The 25,957-nt window shown below is 39.7% G+C and overlaps 1 protein-coding gene across 6 annotated transcripts in view; it reads right to left on the reverse strand.

The window, feature by feature from the left end:
- The window catches only part of NR5A2 (nuclear receptor subfamily 5 group A member 2), a 134,965-nt gene that overhangs the window by 87,620 nt on the left and 21,388 nt on the right, over positions 1-25,957 (reverse strand). The gene's annotated exons all lie outside the window — the stretch shown is intronic.

The raw sequence follows: 25,957 nt of genomic DNA on the forward strand, positions 1-25,957 counted from the left end.
CAATGGCCAGATACTACATCTTTCTGCAAGTATCTACTAAGGGCTGGGGGCTTTTGTCTGAAAAGGATTATGATACAGGTGCCTTGAAAAATACATATGAAAGTATCTATAATCAGTGTTTCTCATTCAAAAATCAAATCCTATTGGTATTCATTTATCAGACTGGATGCCCAATATTAACTTCTTATAAATACCAGTATATCTATAATGATAATGCAAAGTTTCTTCAAGGGAAGAATTTGCTTTTGACAAAGCTATTTGGGTTTAAAATGTCCACAAATAGAATTTTGACACTTAATAAGGTGATGTGAGTATTCACCACACACAAGGGCAGTGGAACACAAAAGAACTGGAAACTCACCTTTTGTTTAGACAGTGAGTGACAGAGATCATTTTTACTTAATACCTTATCAAAAACTAAGCACTCTCTTTCTGTCAAGGCTAGTACAACAATTACCAGGAATTATAAAGTCAAAGGTTTCACATGTACACACCCCAAACCACAGTCAATAACTGATTCTAGAATACTTATAAATTAAGGCATATTAGAATTCCTAAGATTTTAATGAATATTTAATCCATGAACATTTGGAGGCAGGGGCTAAGTGACTTTTGCAGTCTTAGACGCTGGAGGACAACTTTTTAAAGGCCACACAAGGTTAATTCGAGAGACTGGTTCCATTAATCTAGTGACCAATTCATTTGTAACATTTGAGCCATTAGACATATTTTTGGTAGCGTTGCCCAGCAGTTCTTGTTGGGCAAATCGATCATCAGCCTCTGTGTAAAGCATCTTTTTCTAACTAGTGGCTCACCCCCGTATCCCAAATCACCTCAAATTTTCTGAACACAGTAATAAAATAGAGTAAGCCATTTATTAAAAGCTTAAGGAGAGTGCAAAACAGTTACAAAGTCCAAAGCTGTTTGGTGGGGCCGATCTTTTATGGAAGTCACTTTTGAAACCCAAATGACTGTTGCACTGAGCCCATCTTCCCAGACTGACACACATGTCTGATTCCCAACATCGTTTTTGTCCCCCTTTTTTTGGGGGGGGGGCAAGGCCACTCTTATCAAGTTATGTATGAATGAACAGAAGTGCCTTTCATCCCCCACTTGCCTCATGGTTCAAAAGGAACTACTAAAATAGCAGCAACAAAAATCCAACAGCCTGCCAAACGGGCTTGCACACGTCCCATTCTTAAAGGCATGTGAAAGGTTGGAGAGCTCAGCAAAATTTTTATGTACGGGAGCAGACCCAAGGAAAACTCACACGCCATAACCAATTGTGGACAGAGGATCATCTATCAGCAGACAAATGCAGGAACTCCAGAATGTCTCTCCTCAAATGAAATAATATATCTTTGAAAGCCAATGCCCGTTTTAGGCCCGAGGCCCATATATCAAGCCGGAGAGGCTTGTGGAATCGCTCCAGGGCCATTAACCTTCCACCTGTTTCCCCTTGTCCTTCAGGATGAGACCCTGCCCTTGATTTTACTCCCTTCCCCTGTTCATCTTCCGACACAGTGTAAATGTAAAGCAGCGGGCCTGTGAAATAATTCAAAGGCAATGGACCAGGGGCATGGTTACAAATCTCTGCCACTGGCACTGTGACTTATGCAGGCAGTTTGTCACACATGAGCCAGGTGACCTCTGTGACATAACAGAGAAAAATATCGCCAGAGATCAAAGATGGGATTCGGAGAGCTCTAAGTAACTCTGTTCCACAGAGTGTGCGGGTTATCTGGTATCCAAGGATTTCCCCTTATACCAATAACATTTGTTCTGGTGAAATAGAAAAGGTAGGCCAGGGACTCCCTAATTGAAATCATTTCTGTCAGGTCGAATTGGGGGCTTTCCTGTAACATCAGGATTAGAATTTCTGTTTTCTTGGTAATCCTTATGGTTTCTATGAATGCCAGAATGGGCAACATGAATCTATCTAATTTGACCTTAATACAGAGAAATGAATAGAATTTGAAAAATATAAAAGAGGGGACATGAAAAATTTTCAGTCTGAGAATTTAAAAGCTCTAGTTGTGAAGGCAAAAAGAAATTTCCCTGAAGCGTCTACATTTTCTAGGTGAAATAAGTGGTTTAGTAAATTTTTGAGACTTAACGCTATTCATTAAAATGAAATCACATAGGTTTAGTTATGTATTACGCATAAAAAAATGATAGTAACTAAAGGATCAAATGAGATTCCGTCTATGAAAGCACTTTTAAAAGTCCAAAGTTTTCTCCAAATGACAATTTAGGAAAATGTATAATTACCCATGAATGGTTTAAGAAACAGAGATGTATACTGGAAGGAAATTAGCAGTTTATAATATTCTCTCTTTTTTTAATTACTTAATGTTTTTATTTATTTTTGAGAGAGAGAGAGAGACAGAGCATGAGCAGGGGAGGGGCAGAGAGAGGGGGAGACACAGAATCTGAAGCAGGCTCTAGGCTCTGAGCTGTCAGCACAGAGCCCGACGCGAAGCTCGAACTCACGGACCGCGAGATCATGACCTGAGCTGAAGTCGGACGCTCAACCGACTGAGCCACCCAGGTACCCCTATAATATTCTCAAATGTGAATTAGAACTAATTTCTGGTTCGCATTTACTACTTAAATGATGGCTTTCTCCAGTCACTCTGCATATTCCAGTATTCCGTAAGCACATTATTTTCTCAGTGGGAGTATTTAATTTTGAATTTTCCACCAATTAAGAACAATAATAACCAGTTTGGGGTTACTGGTGGAGAGATGCAAGCATGCCTTAGTTCATTCATTTCCTGTTCTAAAGCAGAGACTCTGGCCGGATACAGTGGCATCCTCTGTAACCCTATACTCTAGTTGTGCACACACAGTACTTCTCTCAAGTACAACACAGGTCCTTGGTTGGTCGACTAACGTGTGTTTCCCTGCTGACACCAACGTCGAATTTCTAACTTAGAAATGTCAGAAGGTAAAAACTCTCAACCTTAACAAAATAATTGGAAGGCCTGGATGCTGAAGTTTAGAGCAATTTAAAAATATCTCTTAAATCTTCACATAAGCATGGGGATACCAACCTTCTTTAGAGAGTCACAGGGTTCTTAACCTGGGACCTCCCTGAGGCTCCCAGGGGTCTGTGAAGTCCTAGGATGGCATGCAAAAATTTTGTTTCTGCATTTTCGGGGAAGATTAAGAAGAGCTCTCATCACATACTCCAAGGTGTCTGTGGTCCAAAGAAGTCACTGACAGTGAATGGTAGAAAGTAAAATTTGAGGTCTTGAAAGGTTTTATTACCGAACTAGAAGCAAAAATGGTGAGAGCCTGAAAGAATCCTAGAAGTCATCTAGCCCCAGCCATCATCTTGCAGGCAAGACAAAGAAGGCTGAGCAAGAGAGGGGTACACAACCCTAGTTTATTAACGTGACCAGTTAGAGCAGCTGGGACTCCAGACTCTCGCTTCCTAGTCTAGGACCCTTCAACTACCTATGATCCCAATCTTTCCTTTGGCTGTTGTTTAAAAGTCAGATTTTGTTTCATGTCTCTTAAAATAATTTTTCTGTGATGTAGAAACCTAATTATAAGAGATACCTACTATTTGAAAGAACATAAAACATTTTATAATTATGGCCTTAGGCATCTGTTGTTATGAATAAACATTAAAAGACTTTCATTTGTGGATTAAAATTTGTTTTTATAAAAACGGCACTCGAATGATGGATATTATGCTTTGAATTCTTGTTAGGTTTTCTTCCTGAAAAAGATGGTTTGTGTATGTGCCATAGCACATGCTCACATGGTGAGTATAATTTTTAAGTAGCTTTGTTGTGTCTATTCCATTGTGAGCACATTTTAAGCTTCTCTATAAGTTAGTATTTCATTTGCACAGATAAATTCATTGTCTCTTATAGTAACTACGAGTTAGTGGATGCTCCTTTGTAATAGTCATGAAAATTTCAAACCAAGATCATGTAATGCCAAATATTACCAAATAAATATGTTTCTACTTAATGTCTGATTATTTTGAATTCTGTCTTTCCAAATTATCAACAAAAATACTGCTGAAAGCATGGCATTCATTTATCTGAATTCTCAGATAAAAGTAAGGCATTTAATATTTTCAGTAAACCACCTAAAATAGTCACTCCTTTTAGAAGGAAATGCTGAACCAAAAAAAAAAAGATATTCTAATAGTAAGTTATCCTAAAACGTTTAATCCACTAATGTTCTATGATTTAAAACAAATAAAATATGGTTAGCCTGCAGCCAAAAAAAAAAAAAAAAAATTCCTGGGCATGAATCACTGCTTACATTCTTTTCCATCCACAAACAATTTCGTTTGGGAAAGTTGCCACATAGTATCGACAGTGACAACAAATGGCATTGTCCCGTGAACATCTGTTTCCGACTCCCACACTGATACTGCAGGCTGAGTACTTAGGAGTTAGTTGGTCTTCACAAGTTGCTGAGCCACAAAGGAACTGGAAATCACTGGTACGTTGAGGTTTTATTATTGGAACACAGGAAAACTTTATCATCATGCTGGGAAGTTCTGTATCTTTTGAAATATTGGAACCGGGGTTATGTTAGCACATTAAACCATGCGGAAGACTACTTCTGAAGAAAAGGGAGAAAAAAAATTGTTTCTTGTCTATTATGTCCTTGGGTTGAGGCTCCCACTCAATCTTCATATAACTTCCTCACCCACCCACCCTCAACTGGAAACTACTTTGTTTCTGAAAGATGTTATTGAGTTTAGTTTCTTTTTTAAAATTAAAAGAACTGAATACCAAAGAAATTGTAAGCCAAACATGATAAATAAACACTATTGTTTCTTAACCAAAAAAAAAAAAAAAATCAAATGAAACCAGAAGAGCTTTTATATACACTTGTATTTATTCTAAATTCAAACTACCATGCTTACATTTTCCAGGAACCTGGCTGCAGAGGGCTCAAAAAGACTCCTGGCTAGTCTATCCGCGCCTTGGTTCAAACTGTTAAAAAGAGGAGGGGAAACACCAGCAGGGAGAAAAGCCAGCATGAATGGGATAAATGGAGAGGTGGACACAGGACACAGACATGGGACTTTTGCAGTTGAGCCCGTAAAGGTAATGGTTTATGCTAGCCCATCAATAACCATTCAAGTGCACAGGACAGATATCTGTTCTGTTTTACACTTTTTCCGATTGGCATTTACTTTTAGCAAAAGTAATACTGGAAGTGAAGATTATTCGCAATGGTAATTCTAAATCAATGTGTGCTCAAATTATTTGCATAGTCAAAATTAATTTGCATACTGCTGAAGCAAAGAGGCTTCCCTTCTTTTCTGTTGTTGAAAATGGGATCACATATTACAAAAGTGGATGGGACATGGAGTCAAGATGGGTGGGTGGGACATGTAGTCAACATCCAACTTGCATGTACTTTTTAAAGGTTTCATTCTAAAAAGACATTGGAACATATTCTGTAAGATATTGTTTATCTAGTTTGACATTGCATATAGCAGGCACACAAAAATATCTGTTGAATGAATTGCTAAATGAAATAATCACAGAGTTGTCCGGTCACAGGAAAATAATAAATTTCTACTGGAGAGAGGTAATTCTAATACTACCTATTTTGCCTAGAAGATAATCTCTTTGGGGGCACCTGGGTGGCTCAGTCGACTGGTTAAGCGTCCAACTTTGGCTCATAGTTCATGGGTTCGAGCCCCCTATCAGGCTCTGGGCTGACAGCTCAGAGCCTGGAGCCTGCTTCAGATTCTGTCTCTCTCTCTCTTTCTCTCTGCTCCTACCCCATTCATGCTGTCTCTCTCTCTTGCTCAAGAATGAATAAACATTAAAAAATATTTTAAAAAAGAAAATGATGTCTTTCATCAGAATATACCTATAGTTTGTGAATAAGTGATTGATTTTTTTTTTTTTAATCTTATTGGGGGTGCCTAGGTGGTTCAGTCAGCTAAGTGTCCAACTCCTAATCTCAGCTCACGTCATAATCTTGTGGTTTGTGGGTTTGAGCCCCATGTCTGGCTCTGAGCTCAGAGTGAGATGCCTGCTTAGGATTCTGTCTCTCCCTTTCTCTGCCCCTTCCCCATGCACATGTTCTTGCTCTCTCTCTCTCTATCCTTCAAAATAAACAAATAAATAAAATCTCTTAAAAAATAATCTTATTACTTCATATCCTGAAAATCACCAAAAACATAACTATTTAAAAAATAATTACTATCATTACTATTTATGGCAAAACATGTTCAAATTTGGAGAAGTTAATCTTTATTTAATTCTGGTCTATACCAATTAAAAAATAAATAAATAAAACAGGGCTAAGCATCTGACTCTTGATTTCACCTCAGGTCAAGATCTCACAGTTCGTGAGTTCAAGCCCAGGTCCAGCTCTGCACTGACAATGCGGAACCTGTTTGGGATCCTGTCTCTGTCTGTCTCTCTCTCTCTCTCTATCAAAAATAAATAAATTTTTAAAAAACTTAAAAAAATAAAACAAAAGTACTTGAAATTTGTGTTTCTGTCACTTTCAATTACAATTTCACAGTCGGCTCTTAAATAATTGTACTCACAATTTAGTTATCAAAAAGAAACAAATTAATAAACAATCAGAAATGAGAAGTAGATTCGTTCACGTGAGTCCTTTTGTTATAAAAAATAAGATAAAATAGAAATGTTTTCCGAGGGCTCCTTAAGTAGACCGAGTTCCTCTGCCCTGTGTTCTCACACATATCAACTCTGTAATATGTTCTTTGTGAATTCTGATTATGTGTTCACAAGTCCGCTCCTTCAGCCATAGGGACCAGGTATTTTTATTTACTTTGTATCCCTATTGGCTTAGCACAATGCCTGGAATATTGGGGCTCAATATATGTTTGCTACATTAATCAATCAGGAAACTGTGGGCCAGGGATAAATGCTTTGACCAAAGTCATAGAGCTCACTGGTGGCCCCGGTAAAACTGAGACCTGGCTCCTTTCCAGGGCTGCCCACCCTGCAGCAACTTCGAGGCATCGACAGATCGTCCATAGATGTAATCTGATAATAGTAACCAAATAAGTTGAGAAAAAGGCAAGCAATCAGTGCTGATTTTAGTAAGGAAGTAAAGATAAAATTCTTCATCACACCTTGTGTCACCCAGAGGAAACATCAGCCTGCCAATTTTACAAACATGCCAGTAAAAGAATTTCCTTGGCAAACAGACAGCATGGAAATGTCCTTTTTAAAAATCAATTAACCCCCTAAATTCATGAGCTTGCTAGAAACATTTCCTATGCCATGGAATATAAGGCTCAGCTAGATGCTCTTCCCCTTTCTATTTCTGGAATCTTCTTTTGTTCATACAAGCTAATAATAGTGGCAGAGTTGGGGGGGTTATTTATAGTCCAGAAAGCAGCATGACGCTGTGAACACTTTATTCATTTATATTTCCTGTGTTTATTGTTACCTTACCTTTTTGGTAATTTAAAGTGTTCCTCCAAGATTTTATTTAGCAACAAATTACCTGTAAATAGCTTTTCTTTTAATATATGAAAGCCTATATTTAGGCTCAATAAAATATTTTACTCCCATTTCCGTATTAACTAAAAACAGGTTTCTATGGGGGGAGGGGTATAAAACATTTTTCCCGCAAGTTTTATATGAAACCTTATTATTTGACCTTTAGATGTTTTGCTTAAAATATTTTCACGTATGTTATAGATCATGCATTCTCAAATCACTCAAGTTTTGTCTTGCTATCAAAGCAAAATTGCTATTATAGCTAACCCGCCATTAATTTACTAATCAGCAGACTATAATTGCAAAAGATATCTGATTGCTACATAATAGGGTTAGAAAATATATTACTAAAAAAAGTGCCTCCTTCTGCTCCCCTCCTCCTCAAAATGCTTTCTTGAATACAGGGTCTCTATAAGTGGTCATACCTAGAAATCTGCTTTGAAGCCAATAGGTTTCCTAGTGTAAGAAGCATCCAAAAGTGGAAAGACTTATTTTTCCAGATTCCTTCTATTCCTTCACCTTGAGTTTTGATAAGTAAGTTACATCCTATCCCTTTATAAGTACTTCCTTATCAAAACGGTTATATCAACAATGGATCAAATCTTTCCTCTAAGACAACAAGAATGTATATTCTGTCAACCTAACTAACATCCCATATCCATTGAGTCCTTTATTCCACAGCATAGACTGTTTGAATCACAAATTCAAACGGCAGATCATCTGTATACATCTCTTTTTAAATTGATCAACTTAAGATCTTCTGGGAAAAAGAAAATCCATTAAATATTATAATTGGCTCTACCTCCAAGTAGTGAGATGCTGAGCAACACAGGTGGTCCAGGCTCTTGTGGTCTCACTGAATATCAGCTCTGCTTTTCAGCACAACCTTAAAATCCACTAGAATGGAGACAATTAGTTTTTTTTTTTATCTGAAATAGTCTATTTAGAAAAACAATTGGCATTTAATTATAGCATTCAATCTTAAAAGCTCTCTTTGAATAAAAATACTTTTTACTCCCCTGCTCTAAAACTGATGGAACTGAAAGAGTCAGGAAAAGTGAGGGCAATTATGGAGACATTCATTCACCGATTCTCAATATGGGATAATTTAACAACTGGATTTGCCCTACACTCAAATGTACTAGAATAATAGAGTTTGGGCACCGATGTTAGTTTAAGTGCCATTTCATTGTGTTTTTACCGAATGTTTTGTTTTGGCACGTTAAACTAAAATAAATACTCTTTACTTCAGAAACCTTGCTAAAATATTACATCTGTGCAGCAAAGTGCTTTCAGATCTAAGCTAATTATTGATATATTAGAGTTTTTTCTACCTCCTCAGGTGAAGTGGGATAGGGCTCAAAGCTGTAGAAAAACCAAACCTTCAAACGCAGGTGAAATAGTATTTGGTGGATATTAACTCCTCTCTCTGAAAGCATCCTGTAGGATACATTTAGTTTAGCAATCAAAGAACATGAATCAAAGTGGTTCTACATGGGATGTGACTGATCTCTAAATTCTTACCAGTTAGTGATCTGGGTAAGTAATTCTTTCTTTCTTTCTTTCTTTCTTTCTTTTTTTTTTTAAGTTTATTTAGTTTGGTAGAGACAGAGACGGGGGGGGGGGGGAGGGGTAGAGAGAGACAGAATCTCAAGCAGGCTCCTCGTTGCCTGTGCAGAGCAACGCTCGAACTCACAGAACTGTGAGATCATGACCTGAGCTGAAACCAAGAGTCAGATGCTTAATGGACTGAGCCACCTCCCAGGTGCCCTGGGGTAAGTAACTCTTAACCAAAGAAGATGACTCAAAAAGACCACCTCATAAAAGGATATGTACTGAACATCTAGGAAAAGTAGGGAGTTTTGTTCTCATTTCAAAAAACAAATTTGTTTTTCACTTGCTCTTACAAAGTACGCCAACGTGTTTCGACTATTCCCTACAAATTCTTCCAGAATTCTCCCCTTCACTTGAGAGCCTACATGCAAAGACTGACACTCTGGTGAATGAACATTGTCACTGCTCATGTCCATACATCATCAGGTATGGTGCCTTTTCAGAGAGCAAAAGCCAGCAACCTAAACCAGCTCTAATTCAGACTTATTTATATATCCAATTCTTAGAACAGACTTTCTATTAAATGTTATTATGCACAAAACAGTCTATGAAATCTCCTAATTGATCACTGTATTGAAAGGATATTCTTGACTTGTAGACTATTTAAAAATAAAAATCAAAAGACACTCCAAAATATGTCTTGGTTCATAGAAGTCATTAGACTGCTTTCTCACTCCCATTACTTTTCAAACTACTTCCATCCTTTCATTCAATTAACATATACTCCTTCGGTCCCAGCTACTATTTTATTTATTTATTTATTGCTTTATTGAAGTGTGGCTGACATTGAGTTATAAAATATTTTACGTGTCTATCGTGGTGATTTCACATATGTATATTGTATGAAAGAAGTACAAATGAATGCGACACGTGCAAATCAGAAGACTTTTACCTGCAACTAATGAGTTTAAGCTTCAGAAACTATCCCATGTCCAGGCACTTCTAGGCTCTCCAGGGATCCAAGCGATTGTACACACAGGTCTGTTTTTCGTAAACACAATGTCTGTTTTTGTAAAATGCGCAAAAGAGGAGATATTTTTACATTTTTTTTTTTCATCAAGAGCTTCCTAAACTGCGTAAGCTCCAGGATCCACAAAGCTGGGTTCCATCTCTGCAAGTGACCACTGACGGGCTAATATGTGAACTGGCTAGAGGTTTTTTCAACTGCAAACATATCAGACAAAATTATACCACTCTTTTTCAATGCCTAGAAGTAAAGTAAGTAAGGTGCTAAGTAGTGGAAAACCAAGACCTTTTGGAATATCAGGAGACTGAAGAATTCTAATAGATGAAACACTCATTATTATTAACAGGGTTATTAATTCTGGTAGGACATATTTATGTTCATTTGCAATTTTGTAGGTGAATCCCTGGATTTGTTTTATAAACCAAACCCTGCCCCTGCTCTGCACTGGGAGGAGAGAAGCACTGGTAAGAGCATAGCTTGGATATTCTGTGCTACTATAGAAAAGAAAGTTGTAAAAGTTTTTAAAAGAACAAAGAGAACTAAAGGATTGGAGATAAAGCTTAGAAAGAATTTTATTCTTATTAAAAAGGACTATGGAGGAAAACAAACTGGGCCTATGTCCAGGCACTGACCTCAAACTTTGGGTCAAATTCTTCTATAGAATCCACATTGAAGTAAGAAAAATATTTTTTTGAGTGTTCATTTATTTTTGAGAGAGACAGAGTGCAAGTCGGGGAGGGGAAGAGAGAGAAGGAGACACAGAATCCAAAGCAGACTCCAGGCTCTGAGCAGTCAGCACAGAGCCTGATGCGGGGCTCCAGCTCACCAACTGCGAGATCATGACCTGAGCCCAAGTTGGCCACTTAACCCACTGAGCCACCCAGGTGCCCCGAAAAATACTTTTTAAAGGTAGTATTCTACACCTTTAAATCAAGGGGCCTGGGGTGCCTGGGTGGCTCAGTGGGTTAAGCATCAGAATCTTGGTTTCTGCTATCAGTGCAGAGCCTGCTTAGGGTTCTGTCTCCCCCTCCCTCCCACTTCACCCCCCCCCCCATGCTCACCCTGGCAAGCTCTTTCTCTCTCTCTCTCAAAATAAATAAACTTAAATCAAACAAACAAGGGGTCCAAAGTTCCCCTCTTCCTTCAGAAGTGCTCAGAGCCAATCTTACAATAAAAAAAAGTCATGTGGGGCAAACACTGTATATTCTTGGCCGTTAATTTCCTGCGCCGCTTAGATTGAATTTGCAACCTGGTCAGTTTGGTCAGCATAGGGATCCAGCCTCAACGAGACTCTTCAGCCTTAATTACTGAAACAAGTTTGGATCCCTTTAATGACAGAATATGTTTAGGTTTTCACGAAGCAGCTAAAATAAAAGATTAGGATCAAGTGGAGGGTAACCTCATGTTTTGACTATATTGACAGACCCAAAGGGAGTGACATATACCTGCACAAAGGATTTAAGGTGTGTATAAAAAATGTCATGGCTGCTGTTAAACTCTGACATAGACTGTGTAGGATTGTAGAGAGGAGCTTGAATTCTTATCTAAATGGGGTGGTTCAGCTGTGTTCTCTTGAACAAAAACAGGGATCAGAATAAATCAGTAGTTCTCAAAGGAGACATCAAAAGACCAAGGCTGGCATCTGAAACTATGTGTTCAGAAGCTTTTTAGAAAATGTGCAGTCCTGGCTACTGGAGATTCTATGTTCCCCTTCTCAATAAATGGCTCGCAATGGCTTATGCCAAAAACCTAAGTCTTCTTGTGTCATCTTTTTCTCTCAAAGCCCTTTTTAGCACACTGTCAGCTTTATTTCAATCCACTTCTTCCCATCTCCACTGTCGTGCCCTGATCTCAGCTACCATAATATCCCTCCTGGTTTGCTGCATCTCCTACTTCCATTCGACCCATTTCCCGCCAGTAGCCACAGCAACATTTTTATAATGAGGATTTGATGGAGTCCAAGCCCTACATGAGCTGGACCATGTCAAATTCTTTCACTTATCAAGAACCACTTCACCCCCCCCCCCGCCCCCGCCATCGCTGATTTCTACCCCCATTAGCTTTCCTCATGTTTCTTGAAAACACCAAGCTAGTTTCTACCTCAGGGCTTTTGCACTTGCTGTTCCTATACCTGCACTTCTGTATCTCCCTCCAGATTTAGCAAGCCTAATTCCTTCTTGCTATTGCACTATTAGCTCAAGTATCAGCTCTTCATACCACTTCTCCGATTTGAAGAGCTCCCTCCCTCCCCACACCCTACTACTCTTTTATGCTATCAGTTCTCAGTATTTTTATTGGCTTATCATCTGCTTCCCTCCCATGAGCGCTAATAAAAGTGATACCCTCGTGGATCTCATTTACTACGGTATCCCCTGGTCTAGAATAAGACTTGGCACATAGTGGGCATTTAATGAACATATGCTGAATGGAAGAAGGAGTAATTCATCAGGTTGGAGGTGGGACCTAGGCACAAGTAATTTGCTCATGTGTGATCACTTTAGGTACACTGGGCAGACTGCCCCCCTTCAATATGTATATAAACTGAAAGGCTGATTTGGTGCCATTAAATAAATGACTAAGACATAAATAGCAATAGACATTTTGAGGTTAAAAAATTCTTTTAACCATCCTGGTCAAAAAATATGTTATACTGGGGCACCTGGGTGGCTTAGCCGATAAATAAGCATCCGACTCGATTTAGGATCAAGTCATGATCTCACGGTTTGTGGGTTTAGGCCACGTGCTGGGCTCCGTGCTGATAGTGCAGAACCTGTTTGGGATTCTGTCTCCCTCTCTCTCTGCCTCTCCCCCAGTTGCTCTCTATCACTCTCTCAAAAAATATTAAAACATCCTGTTTATTTAAATTTCACACAAAACAAGGACCAACACCTCAAATATATACATATCACCAGTAAGTGAAATTTACCTAGAGGGAAAAGGCTTGCTTGAAAGAATAACAAACGTAATTATGTCAAAGATATCAACCACATACCTTCTTTACAACAACAAAATTTAAGCTATACATAAAAAGACCATGTTGGAATGCACTATCAACTAAATGCTGGGATGCAAAGGAAAATCTATACCAAAGCCAAAATCATGAAATAACACAGTATACGCATTGTCCAACAGTTACCATGGTAGATTTCCCATACCTCTGGGTCTCCTGTACTTAAGTTCCTCTGGAGGCTTCCCTTTCATTTGAATAAAATCCATACATAAGGACTTTATATAAGTGCCCCTGCTCACCTGTCTAACTGTACTCCTTGGCACGTCCCTGCACACTCAACCCTCGGCTATAGGAATATTCACAGTTCCCCAGAAGCACGATGCCAGCACTTCTGATTTTGTACGTGTTCTCTGCTAGCAATGCCTCCCTGACTCCCCTCACTCCCACTGGCTCACCTGGTTCACAATTCCTGCTCATCCTCCAAGACTCTCCTCAGATATTACCTCCCCCCTCCCCCACGCTGGGTTAGGTGCCCTCCAAAGAGCTTGCACTATATTCTGGGCAAGTTTCCCTCCTTTTCAGTCAATATTGGACTAAGGCCATGTTTCTCAAGGGTTGGCTTGTTGTCTATGAGAATTAAATTACATTTTTCAGTTCAAATATAATCTTAAACATTGGTATAAGCAAAGTCAGGATCATCTGCATGCCTTGCACAAGATTTCCACGTTAGGGTTTGCCATTGTATTTTAGTGCTGCATCAATGCCAAGGAGTTCTACTTTAATTGAGAAAAGTGCCCTGGAGAGCTTAATGTGTAGGAAGACTGCTTTTGTTTTTATCTCTAGCAAGTTAGCATAGAGATAGACACACAGTAGGAGCTCACTAAATGTTTGATGAATGAGCTAGTGAACAAGTGAATTGCTAAATGTATAAAAACTGAATCTGACCCTGGGGTGCATGGGTGGCGCAGTGGGTCGAGCGCCAGACCTCAGCTCAGGTCATGATCTCACGGTTCGTGAGTTCAAGCCCCGAGTCAGGCTCTGTGCTGACAGCTGAGAGCCTGGAGCCTGCTTTGGATCCTGTGTCTCCTGCTTTGCCCCACCCCTGCTCACGCACACTCTGTCTCTCTCTCAAAAATAAAATAAAACATTAAAAAATAAATAAAAACAAACCAAAATTGAATCTAACCTAATCCTAAATCATAACAAATTATTCATGCCAGGAATGTTTTAGGGTCAGCTTGAGAGTGTGACGCAACCCTAAAGAAAAATGCTATATCCATGTGAAATGCAGACATAGTGTGTGGATGGTTTCGAAAGCTACACCTTCAGCTGCACCCATCCAAATATATGACTGCAATGAGGTTACGTTTTCAGGATTGCAACATTTCATTGATAAAAATCATAAAAGTAATTCTCAATGGTCAAATAAGACTCCTTCAAAACACTCATAACTATGAATCCCAATACAGGAGTGCAAAATATTTAAAGCAAGTTATTCCCCATAAAAGTGAACCAGAGCTATTATTTCCACTGTAAATATCTGACAGGATTTGAACCTAATGTTTTTGTGCCCAAGCATTTCCACCACCACCACCCTCCGCCCCCCTGACCCCTGCCCCCTGCCCAATTTACTTGCCAATGGATCCAGAATATTTTTTTCTCCAAAGCTGGAGCAAGAATCAATTAAAATATCTAATAACGTGTTAACTAGCTAATACAGCAGTTAACATTAAGGGGCGTTTCAGGCTTCCGAGTTTTTAGCAGCAGACCTGTTCTTTCATTCACTCTGTAAGATCTATAATTGAAAGAATACCATGAGAGACGCCTTTCATCAGCTCCCCGAGTTACATTTCCCACTTTGATAACTGCACAAGGAAAATCTAAGGCACTTCAAGCTACCCAATTACATTTGATTAGCTAGTCAAAATAACATAACAGCTTTTCATCACCCAAAGGAAAACTTTTGAAGAATTCTATTGCCAACACTTCTGCAAAAACACTAATCCATATCATTATTTTACAAGGGGAAATGTAGTAAAAAGTTGTGGTTTTTGTTTTGCTTTGTTTTGTTTTTAAATTAGGCAACAAGCAAAGCCTCTTATTCATTGCAACTTTGGATCAAAAAAATCGCAACTGTGATGATCAGATATGTGTGGTAAAGAAGCATTTGTAGTGATTTTAGAGTAGGCAGGATACAGTGGTCAAAATAAAACAACGAACCTTAGAATGAGCCAACATTTCAGAGAACATGCCTGAAAACAGGATATGCCCTCAAACCCTTGATATATACACACAAGTTCTGCCAGAGAGAACTACTTGGGTGCATGTCATTATTTTCTAGCAAATGAATGTGGGTGTGCCTGTATAAAATCAGTAACATGAATTAAGAAATCATTTAAAACATCATTTTGAGAACTGTCAGATTACCAAGAATGTATATTTAATGTTGCTTAAAAGACAGGAGGTATATGTGTTGCCTTTACCACTGAGGAGTCTGTCTCCCTCTAAGTCTTGAGTGCATTAATTCAACATGTATCCTGTGTTTTTACTGTGTTTCATTCCCATAAAAATGTTTTTAATTTAAATGAAATAATTATACTGCTCTCCCAGGTAAAATATTCTGTAAACAGGGTATTTAGAAATGTGATAGTCAATTCATAGAAGGTGGTCTTACTGTAGACTTTAAAAACCAACACTATGAACCATTGATGAAAGGCCAGTTACGCCCATGCTCCCAAAATGAAAGACAGAGGCCTGGTGCCTTTAAAGGCACCGGTGTGAGGTTACATTCTGCCTTTGCAATGCTCTCCTTGCACAATGAAGGACAGACTTTGGACCTATTGGCCAATTATTCTATCTGTCATGTAAAGAAAAAGCTTTCTTACAGAATTAGAAGTCGGATCAAGTTTGGTTGTAAAGTTAATCCTGAACGTTGTGTAACCCTAGTGACATTTCTAAATATTCAAGATAATGTGGTTTTCTTTTAGTTTTCTAAGAGAAAAGTGAACAGCAGCTGTGCCCTATAGTTCTGTCTACTTCAGACTGCACATATTTTTCCTCAAAGTTTTTGGCTATTCCTTCAGAGTACACCGTACACGAAAAATTCATAGACTTGGTCATGGTAGGTCAACAGCATGGCATTTGAAGTTGATTTCCAAGGAGGAAGTTAAACGTGAGGGAAACATTGGTAACCATCTGTGGGACTATGTGGAGATGTGGCTAAAACACCTGAAACAGAAGTGCCTTGCCATGCACAGAAACTCTCTTCACTATCTGAAAGCTGGAAGACTATGAGAGATACAGAGGACTCATACATACTCCCTTTGCTGAACCTGTAGCCATAATATTCCCTTTTGACCTTTAAAGCTGACCTGCTACCCGCAATAGAAAATGCCACGGTGCGGAAGTCACCTTGCACCATGGAACAACTACATAGAAGTTCTATCTACTATCATTGAATACACTCCATTCCTAGGGCCTAGCTACCCAACTATTTTTCTTGCTTTCTCTATCCCTCCTTGCACCTACAGAGCTCTGGTCCCCTCACTGCTCCACATTTCACTTGAGGGGAAAATGCACATACAGCCAAGGGGGCAACTATGTGGTCCCTGAACCACTATGCTCTACAAAGTACAGTAGTTCCCCCTTCACGATGGTTTCACTTTCCCCAGTGTCAGCCATGGCACAGTGCCTCCATCATTCTCCTCACTTCATGTGATCACATAGGCATTTTATCATGCACATCATCACAGGAATGGGGAGTATAGTACAGTAAGAGATAATGAGAGAGAGAACACGTGCACATAAGTTTTATGACAGTATATTGTTATAATTGTTCTGTTATGATTAGTTGTTGTTAATCTCTTACTGTGCTTAATCTATAAATTGAACTTTAGCATAGGTATGTATATGTAGGAAAAAATAGTATATTTGGGGTTCAGTACTATGTGCAATTACAGGCATCCACTGGAGGTCTTATCCTCTGCAGAGGAGGGGCAGGGTGGATGGGGGGAGGGGGACTACAGTAATGTAGTCAAATGCCTTTGAGAAGCCGGAGGCTTAAAAAGGGAAGGCAGAAAAGTGGGGTGGAAAAAAAAAAAAAAGAAAGGCAGTCTGGACAGAAAAGAAAAGGAAAGGTGGACGTGGAAGGCAGTGGAGAATGAAGAAATTGACACAGAAGATAAGAGTGTCTCCAGAGATGGTGGCCGGGGCCCCAGGCCGCTGGGGGGCTGAGCTTGGCCTGGTGCACGGAGAACACAGAAGTGCAGCCGGAAGTAGGTTTTAAGTATCAGTCATGTAAGAAAGACTCAGCTGCTGGAATCAGTGATGCAGTGTGGGTCGCTGTTCTTGAGTGTGGGTGGTGTTCTTGGGTTAGAGATTAATGTCTTTAAAGTGAAGAATAGCTTAAAGGCCCAATGTCTATGCAGCCATTCTGCAAATGGATGTTGAGCCCTCAAAGATTTGTATGATCTACTTCCCAAGCTGTAGAAGAATAAGTCAGAACAAAGTCATTCTTCACTTATCTTGGAAAATAAAAAGACCTATTTTACCTCAGAAGTTCAGAGGGCAAATCCCTTCAAAGTGTGTTAAGGGGTGTCACACATGAGTCATGTTCTCAGAGTTTTTTACCTGTTAGCTGACTTTTGTAGGACAGAGGATATGGCGTTCAGAGGGGGACCCCAGGGGACATAAGGACTGAAGGAGCTCCACCTCCCCAACACCAAGGAGCTAACCTGGACAGACTTTCCATAAGATCTGTGAGCAGTTGGTGTGCCCTGATGGGTAAGTTCAAGTAATGCAGTAAGCAGGGACCATAATTATTCTCTGAAAACAGGTAGGCAACTGCTTCTAAGCAGACAAACTAGCCAAACAGCTTCTAGTAATTATGCAGCAGGAGCTGGGACAATGGAGGCACTGGGGGGGGGGCTACCAGGTGTTCCTAAACTGGGAGCATGAGTGGGCTCTAGCTTGTCACTGCTTCATTCTACGCCGCCTCCAGTTACAGTCAGGTTTCACACATGATGGTTTAGAGGCTCTGGAGTGGGACTCTTCAACCAATGGCAACCATGACCCCCTTCTGATGCTAACTTACTGAACTGTTCAGTACTTTCCATTCCTACAATGTCCTCATCTAATTAAAAAAAAGACAGAATTTGCACATCCTTGGGCCAATTTAATATAAAGCAGGTTGAGGGTAACAGAGGTCCTTTAAGACCTATTGTAATGTATACAGATATGGGCACAGTGATAATGGCTACGATTATAAAGTACTTTACAGTTTACATTTTTTGTTTTAATGACAGCATTACCACTACTATTAATTATGTGACTCGGGGCAAGTCAGTAGATGTCTCTAGGTCTTAGTATCATCTACACACAAGGAATAATAAAGCCTACTGCACAGGGATCAATTAGTGTTAAATGAGATAACACATGTAAAGTGTTATCACTCTTTACACATGTAAAGTGTAACAATTGTCTGACTCATAATAAAGCTCAACAAATGGCAGCTATTATTATCAACCATTGTCCAAACTCTGTAGTCAAGGAAAACTGGAAGTGTTTGTCTGTGACCTTGAGTCTTCTCTAAACTCTCACCTGTTAATGTTATCCCACGCCTTACATGTAAACTACCTCTCAAGGTTTTTTCCATGTCTTTGTTTTTTTTCCCCATCTTTCTCATTCCTGCCCCCTGGAAACCAAACTGATTCAAGTATCTTGGTTAATTTTGCTGGTACTATCAGATTAGTAGACTGAAAGGACTGGTTGGTTAAAAAAGAAGGTAGCAAATTTTTAGTAATCAAGTAACTCAGTGTCTCTATGGGCTATTATGATCCCTAGCATGAGAAGGGGTGGATGGATAGATATATCCTCTGGAAAGAACATGTTATGTGATGGCAATGGTCCAAGTCTTTACTCAGACTCTCTCACCAAAGGGAGACCTTATACTATGCTCACTTCAGAGGGCTTTCTAAGGGATCAAACCAGAAAATGGCCTGAAAGCACCCAGTACTATAGCAAGCAAATAACGAGCACCTAATAAAAGGGACTTCTCTTCCCCTTCACCATCTGACCTTGAGCACAGCAAGGAAAATGTTGATTTTCTTCCTATTCTCATTGTTCATTTTTAGACACCTGACAATGGCCAAGCCAGTTAAACATGGATTTCTTGGGTGTGGCTGGCTATTCTCATGCTCTCCCCATGATTCTAGTAGATAACAAAAAGATTAATAGGAACAGGAAGCTTATCGGTGTGTGAACAAGCAAACCCAGTATGAAGCTATGATCATCACTACTAACACTCCTACCAAATATCCTGGCTTCCCATGGAGGATATGTTTGCATGGAAACCACCACACTGAAACCAAGCTTCAGGAAGTTAGGGTCCAAACTGAGTCTGTATTTCTAAATGCATACTCACAGAATAAAGCAAAGTTAATACTTCTAAAAAGTAAGGAAGTGCAGGGTGCCTCGGTGGCTCAGTCAGTTAAGCATCTGACTTTGGCTCAGGTCATGATCTTGTGGTTTGTGAGTTCGAGCCTGACATCGGGCTGTCTGCTGTCAGCAGACAGCCCGATTCAGATCCTCTGTCCCCCACCCCCCACCCCGCCCCTCCCTGGTTCATTCTCTCTCTCTCTCTCTCTCTCTCCCTGTTTCTCAAAATAAATTAATAAATAAACGTTAAGAAGTAACTACAAACTGAGGTGCCCGGCTGGCTCGGTCAATAGAACATGCAACTCTTGATCTCAAGGTTGTGAGTTTGAGCCCCACGTTGGGTGTAGACCTTACTTAAAAAAAAAAAAAGTAACTGCAAACTATGAGGACAAAAACAAGGGTTGACAGGAGCTGGGTAGAGAGAGGCCTTGACTATGAGAAAGAGCACAGGAGAATTTGGGGAAGTGATTTATATTTGACTGTCCACTAAAGAGCGAGTTTAGGGAATATAAATTATACCTTAATAAAAAGAACTAGCACATAGCAGTTTCAGGGTGCCTGGTGTACTTTCTTGACATCCTTGTCAAGAACAGAGAAGGTAAAGACTACATGTTTTCACAGTCAGGTGGGCATTGTCAGCTGCCCACCAAAGAACTAGCCATAGGAATAACAGGTATTGACTGAGAAGAGTGGTTTCATCCAGTGGGTAGTGAAGAAGAAAGATTAAAATACTGGATTCCTTAACTGATAATAGACATGTATACAGTTGCACGGGCATAAGCAAGTAAGCTTAGAATAATACAAATCTTAATACCATCAGCCAAACCAGAGGCTTCCCTTCTAAGTCTACCTGGAAGAAATCATGGAAGCAGATGTCTGACACCTGAAGAGACCTGACAGACCATCGAGTCAAACCTGCCAATTCCAATATTCTCTCCAAATTCACAAGTTCAGAAGAAAACTTCCATGCCCACCTCTGGTGGAAGAAAAGTTAGTTTTCCCATTTCTACCTACGCAGGACAGATTTCTTTCATTCCGACATCTTTTGAAGAGTAAGTAAGATGGTGATAAATGTTTTCATTCTCCTTCAGTTAGAAAAATCTCTCTCCTCTTGAGTGGGAATCACTTTGAAGTTTGTTTCCTGCATATCATCTCCTCCCAGGAGTAACCACTTGGCATCCAGAGGAATGAAAAGACAGTGCATGTGAAGTGACTAACTGTAACTCTGGGAAGCCACAAGAGCAAGTGAGGAGGTGGGAAGGGATGCTGGGATTGGACAGTAGGTGAATGTGGAAAGACCCTATGCAGGGGCTTTGTCTATGCTCCCCACCACTACCCTACATGCATATAGAAAAGGGCTAAGTAAGCTTACTAAAGAATATAGCTTAAAATTGGGGCAGATCCAATGAAATCTCAGAGTATAAACCTGTAGGTTAGGAAAGGTGAACGAAGGCTTGGGAAAAAGGACCCAGAATGTTCAAAAGAAATAAGTAAAACTTTGCTCAGAAAGCTTCTGTCATAGACCAGAGAAAAGAGAAGGTTTAATCCTACTCTAGCCTTTGGACAAAACTGCGCTTAGAAACTGGCTTCGGCGTGGCTGAATTCCTTTGGCACAAACTCCCTGAGTCTCTGAGACCTATTTTCCACAGAAACGCCAGTTATGTGTTTCAGTCAGGATTAATTTAGAATTTTTTTTTTTACTCCTACTTGTATCAGAATCATTCATCGAGGGGAAGTTCTTATATATCCATTCCCAGAATCCTCTTAAGACATCTGGTCTCATTAGAAGATCAAATAGATCCTCCAGATTCATTAGTTGTTCAACAAAGTGGGAATTATTTTCTCACTGCTCTTGTGTTTGTGAGATGTTTAAGACCCAGATGAGAGAAAAATAACAAAGAAAACATACAGTCTTCTTGACTCACAAAGACAGATCTTTCAGCAGTGTGAGGAGATCTTGAATTTGCTCTTAATTTTGAAAAACACAAGGAAAAAAGTCAAGATTATCGGCCATTGTAAGATAGATTCGGTTTAAAAATTAGAAAGTGAGCAGGATTTAAGATATTACCTCAGAAAACACTGCTTACACTTTTATAATTACTGGCTCATCTATCACTTGATTACAACCATGTATTCTCTTTCTGCATATTTTCACAAACATGCATAAAAAGTAACCCATGCTGAATATGCCTGGCATTGAGTAGAACACAAGATATGACTGTAGTTAACCATTTAACTGCTGAGCACCACCCGTATGTGGTTGCTGACCCAGATTCTCCCAGATGGTATACTATGTGTAGAGGGTAAGGTATTAAAGGATGCTCCGGACACGCTTTCAAGGCTCAGAAGTGCAGGCTGGTAGATCTACTCTACTGAACGATACCCCCGTGGCCTGAAAGAATTATTGTAGCTTTCTAAAGTGACTCATTCACTCCCAGGGGGTTGGTTGTCTGGTCTCAGAGAAAATCTGTCTCACTGATTATTAGCGATTTAGTAATTGGACGGTAGTGATGGACTTCTGATAACCTAGAGATTTGCTTTAGCTTCACTGGCAAAGGCCTGTGTTTTCAGGGTCAAAGGTTACACCGTCTATGTGTGTGTGTGCGTGTGTGTGTGTGTTGGGGGTGGAGAGGGGGACTGTACAAAGTACTGCTTTTCTGAATCTGCCAGTCCCAGTTCTGACTGTATCATCCTGAGCAAGTCACAATTCCACTCCTGCCTCAGTTTCTTCATATGTAAAAGCAGGAGGGGGGTCAAATGATCACCATGTCTTCAAACTCTGGAAAATCTGGTTTCTAGGCATGGCAACTCTTTTGATGCACATGTGCTGTTTTGAAAGCTGCTAGTTTTGTTTGTTTGCTTTTTACTTTTGTTTTTTAATGTTGACTTATTTTTGAGAGACACAGAGACAGAATGCGAGTGGGTTGGGGCAGAGAGAGAGGGAGACGCAGAATCCGAAGGCAGGCTCCAGACTCTGAGCTGTCAGCACAGAGCCCGACGCGGGGCTCGAACTCACAAACCGTGAGATCATGACCTGAGCTGAAGTCAGACGCCCAACCGACTGAGCCACCCAGGCGCCCTGAAAGCTGCTAGTTTTGTAATAATGATTTTGTCTTTCTCACACCAGTATCTTGGATTAGAATTAGAATTGTCCCTTACAGGTGTAGAGAAAACAAACAGCTCACTTACGTTTCCTCTATCTCCTCTTCCCTAATCACCTTCCAGCTGTGAAACTGCACACTTTCTATGAGTATACTGTCCTTTCTTTCTTTCTTTCTTTCTTTCTTTTGCTGTTTGTGTCCTGTTTCATTAACTGTGATGCTGGGAGTTGTAATTTCCTCTTTCTCATGACGATATTTTGAATAGGACCTAGAATATCTTTTTTGCACCTTGTAGACATGTAGAAAAGCAGAACAACCCACCAAATCTCCTCTGGCCCCTCTGTTCTCTTAAATAGTAAACAAATGAAATCTGTATTCCTTCCTTTTATACATGGTGGAGAGTGTAACTTGTCCTGGGAGACTGAGCCAGGGGTCATTTGCAAAATTGCCTTATTATGCTATTACTTTCTGGGAACAAATAAGTGACTTTTCGTCTTGGGATTGTAGAGATACAAGCAATCTGCCCTATTAGTATATCACTTGATGGGTAATTTGCTGTGTTAACAAGAAAAAAAAAAAAGACAAAGGTTTAAAGGGGAGCATTCATCTTCCCAAATGATATTTAAAAATCACAACTTTTGCAGGAAGATAGGGATTTGCAAACTATAACTTCAGTGGCCTTTCTTTTTTAATAGATATTTTTGAAACTGTCTTATCATAAAATCTTTGAGAGGAAATTATAAGTTTCAGAGATGTCTTGGAGGCCATGCCAGGGGAAAGAGGCTTTTTTCTGCACTTGTTCTTAGCAATGCCAGGTAGGCAATGCCCAGTGGATGGTCCACAAAACCTTCCCCAGAGCAACATTTCTTGAACTGCAGACCATGCCTCATTAGTGGGTCATGCAATCAATTCAGTGGGTGATGACCGGAAATTTTTGAAAACATGAAGCAAATTAGACTAAAGCAGAATAGAATAGAAAACATCAGAGCGCACGGCATGGAGAAGTTCGTGTAATGTCTAGTGAAAACTTTAGTTTGGTGTGTGTGTGTGTGTGTGTGTGTGTGTGTGTGTGTGCGTGTGTGTATGAGAGAGAAAGAGAGAGAGGGAGAGAGAGATCTGTTTTGGTACACCAAGTTCCAGTGTAAAATACATTCTTACTACAGGTCACAGTTTAAAAACTTGTATTTCTAGGGGCACCAGGGTGGCTCAGTCGGTTAAGTGTCCAACTCCTGATCTTAGCTCAGGTCAGGATCTCACAGTTTGAGGGTTCAGGCCCCGCATCGGGCTCTGTGCTGATGGTACAAAGTCTGCTTGGGATTCTGTCTCTCCTCCTCTACCCCTACCCCACTTGTGCTCACTCTCTCTCTATCTCAAAGTGAAGACATTACCACAATACACATGTTTCAATGTGGGCTCCCAACAACTTACTTATTTGTGACAAGGTAAATTTATAAATGAAAAGAATACAAATTCTTCCAGATGTGAATAGTTACCTTCCAACTCTATATTTAAATTGCCCCTAAGTTATTCTGAATTCTACTTTTTTGTCTCTGAAAAATACTTCTATTGAATCACTTTTCCACATCAGCCCAAGGCAAACTGGAAAGTGGGTCAAATATGTCTTCCTCTCATGGGGGTGCTTCCTACTTCTTTTCCTGGGGCGCCCCCACCAATGTTTGTACTTTCTTTCCCTTTCCTTTTTTCAAAGCATCTTCTCATGAAAGACTGATAAATGCATTAAACAGTATAAATGACTGATGATGCTTTACTATAACTCCATTCCCAAAGGTATTTATATTTTAGCCAAATATGAGACCTCACACCCTATAAAAGAATCTTGTAGAATTTAGCTGCAGGGCAAGGAAAAGAGAAATGTGGAGAGGCAGAGTGCTTTCATAGCACCCTTCAGGTCCTAACTGTGGCTGGCGTTATTCCCTTCCAATGTCTCCTTTTTGACACGTAAATGATATGCATGATTTCTTTCCCTGGGGATTTGGGAACTACAACTTCAGCTGCTTTTCTTTTTTTAATAGATATTTGAAACTGCTTATCATAAAATCTTTGAGAGGAACTATTTTATGTTACTCAACTTTGTATTCATCTTACACCCACCTTACTGCCTGGCAAATTTTACATCTTTAATTAGTAGTAGTTACGACTGTGTATTATGTAATGACACTACTTTCTAACACATGTGGTAACATTGTTTCCCAATGTCAAATTAGGAAGAAAGCACAAATGCATGTTTTTATGCTGAATATGAGATGGTGTTATGTAAAACTGACACACACTTACCACAAAACCACAATAATAACAATTTTTAAATTACACTAATAATTTATTGAGTATAAAATATATGCCAGGCTCCCAGTACTAAGTATTTTGCCCACATAGTCTCACTTATTCCTTGTAAAACCTCTTCAATGAAAATACTGTCATACCCCCTGCACCATAAACAGCACATGTACAATTTTACAGATGAGAAAACTAAGGCTCGGCGATTGACATCCTGCCTATCAAGACACAGTTACTGAGTAGCAAAGAAAGCCATGACCCAAAGCTAGTCCACCTGCCTGCAAGGTCAGTTTTCCTTTCCTCGCTTTTACATTCACCTAAAATTGTCATTTTCATTTTCATTTCAAATACCTTACCTGCCGACTGAAGGACAAAGCTGTGAATGTAAAAACACCAGGAAGTTTCCTTTGTTTGTTTTTGTTTTTAATGAAAAACACTTTGATTATCACAAGGTGGTTACATACTCGGAAAACATCTGGCCTGACGAGCTAACTCAATACTTTCTGCTTGTCATCTCTGCAGTCTAGTATCTATCTCCACATTCAAGTCATCTTTAAATGGAAAGATAAAGGACAAGAGAGTAAAGAGCTGGACAGGTGGACAGTCTCAACAGCATTGTGGTAGCATTCTACCAACTTGTTTGGATCTGTTCAGATAACTTTTGTTTCCCTGTACAAATCACAGTGCTTAAGGACATCTGCTATGAAAAGCACCATCTTCCATTTGCACTCAGCTTCCATATTCCCTAGTCCGTCTACACAGACAGTTTTTAATGGCCACCCTTTACATTAAAGGTCTGCTTTGTACTGTCCTCCTCAAGAGTTTTAAATCTCCTCCAAAAGTCCTAGGTGATCAGAAGCCACAGATGTCTAGCAGCCTCATCTACTCCCGTGACAGGGGAAGGAAGAAATAGGTTTTGTAACAGATACACTGAGAAATCAAATCCAGGATTCACTTCTGTTCTTAGAACAGAGAATGAAACCACTGACGACCATGTGTGCTATGGGAGGTACTCTTAGATTCCAAACTTCTATAGCACTTTCCCATATTAATTCAGTCTTAAGTTTCAGGAAATAAAATAATTATGTAGTTAAACAGAGATCCTTATACAAACAAG

The sequence above is a fragment of the Acinonyx jubatus genome, chromosome E4, assembly GCF_027475565.1.
Source record: "Acinonyx jubatus isolate Ajub_Pintada_27869175 chromosome E4, VMU_Ajub_asm_v1.0, whole genome shotgun sequence".
Taxonomy (NCBI): domain Eukaryota; kingdom Metazoa; phylum Chordata; class Mammalia; order Carnivora; family Felidae; genus Acinonyx; species Acinonyx jubatus.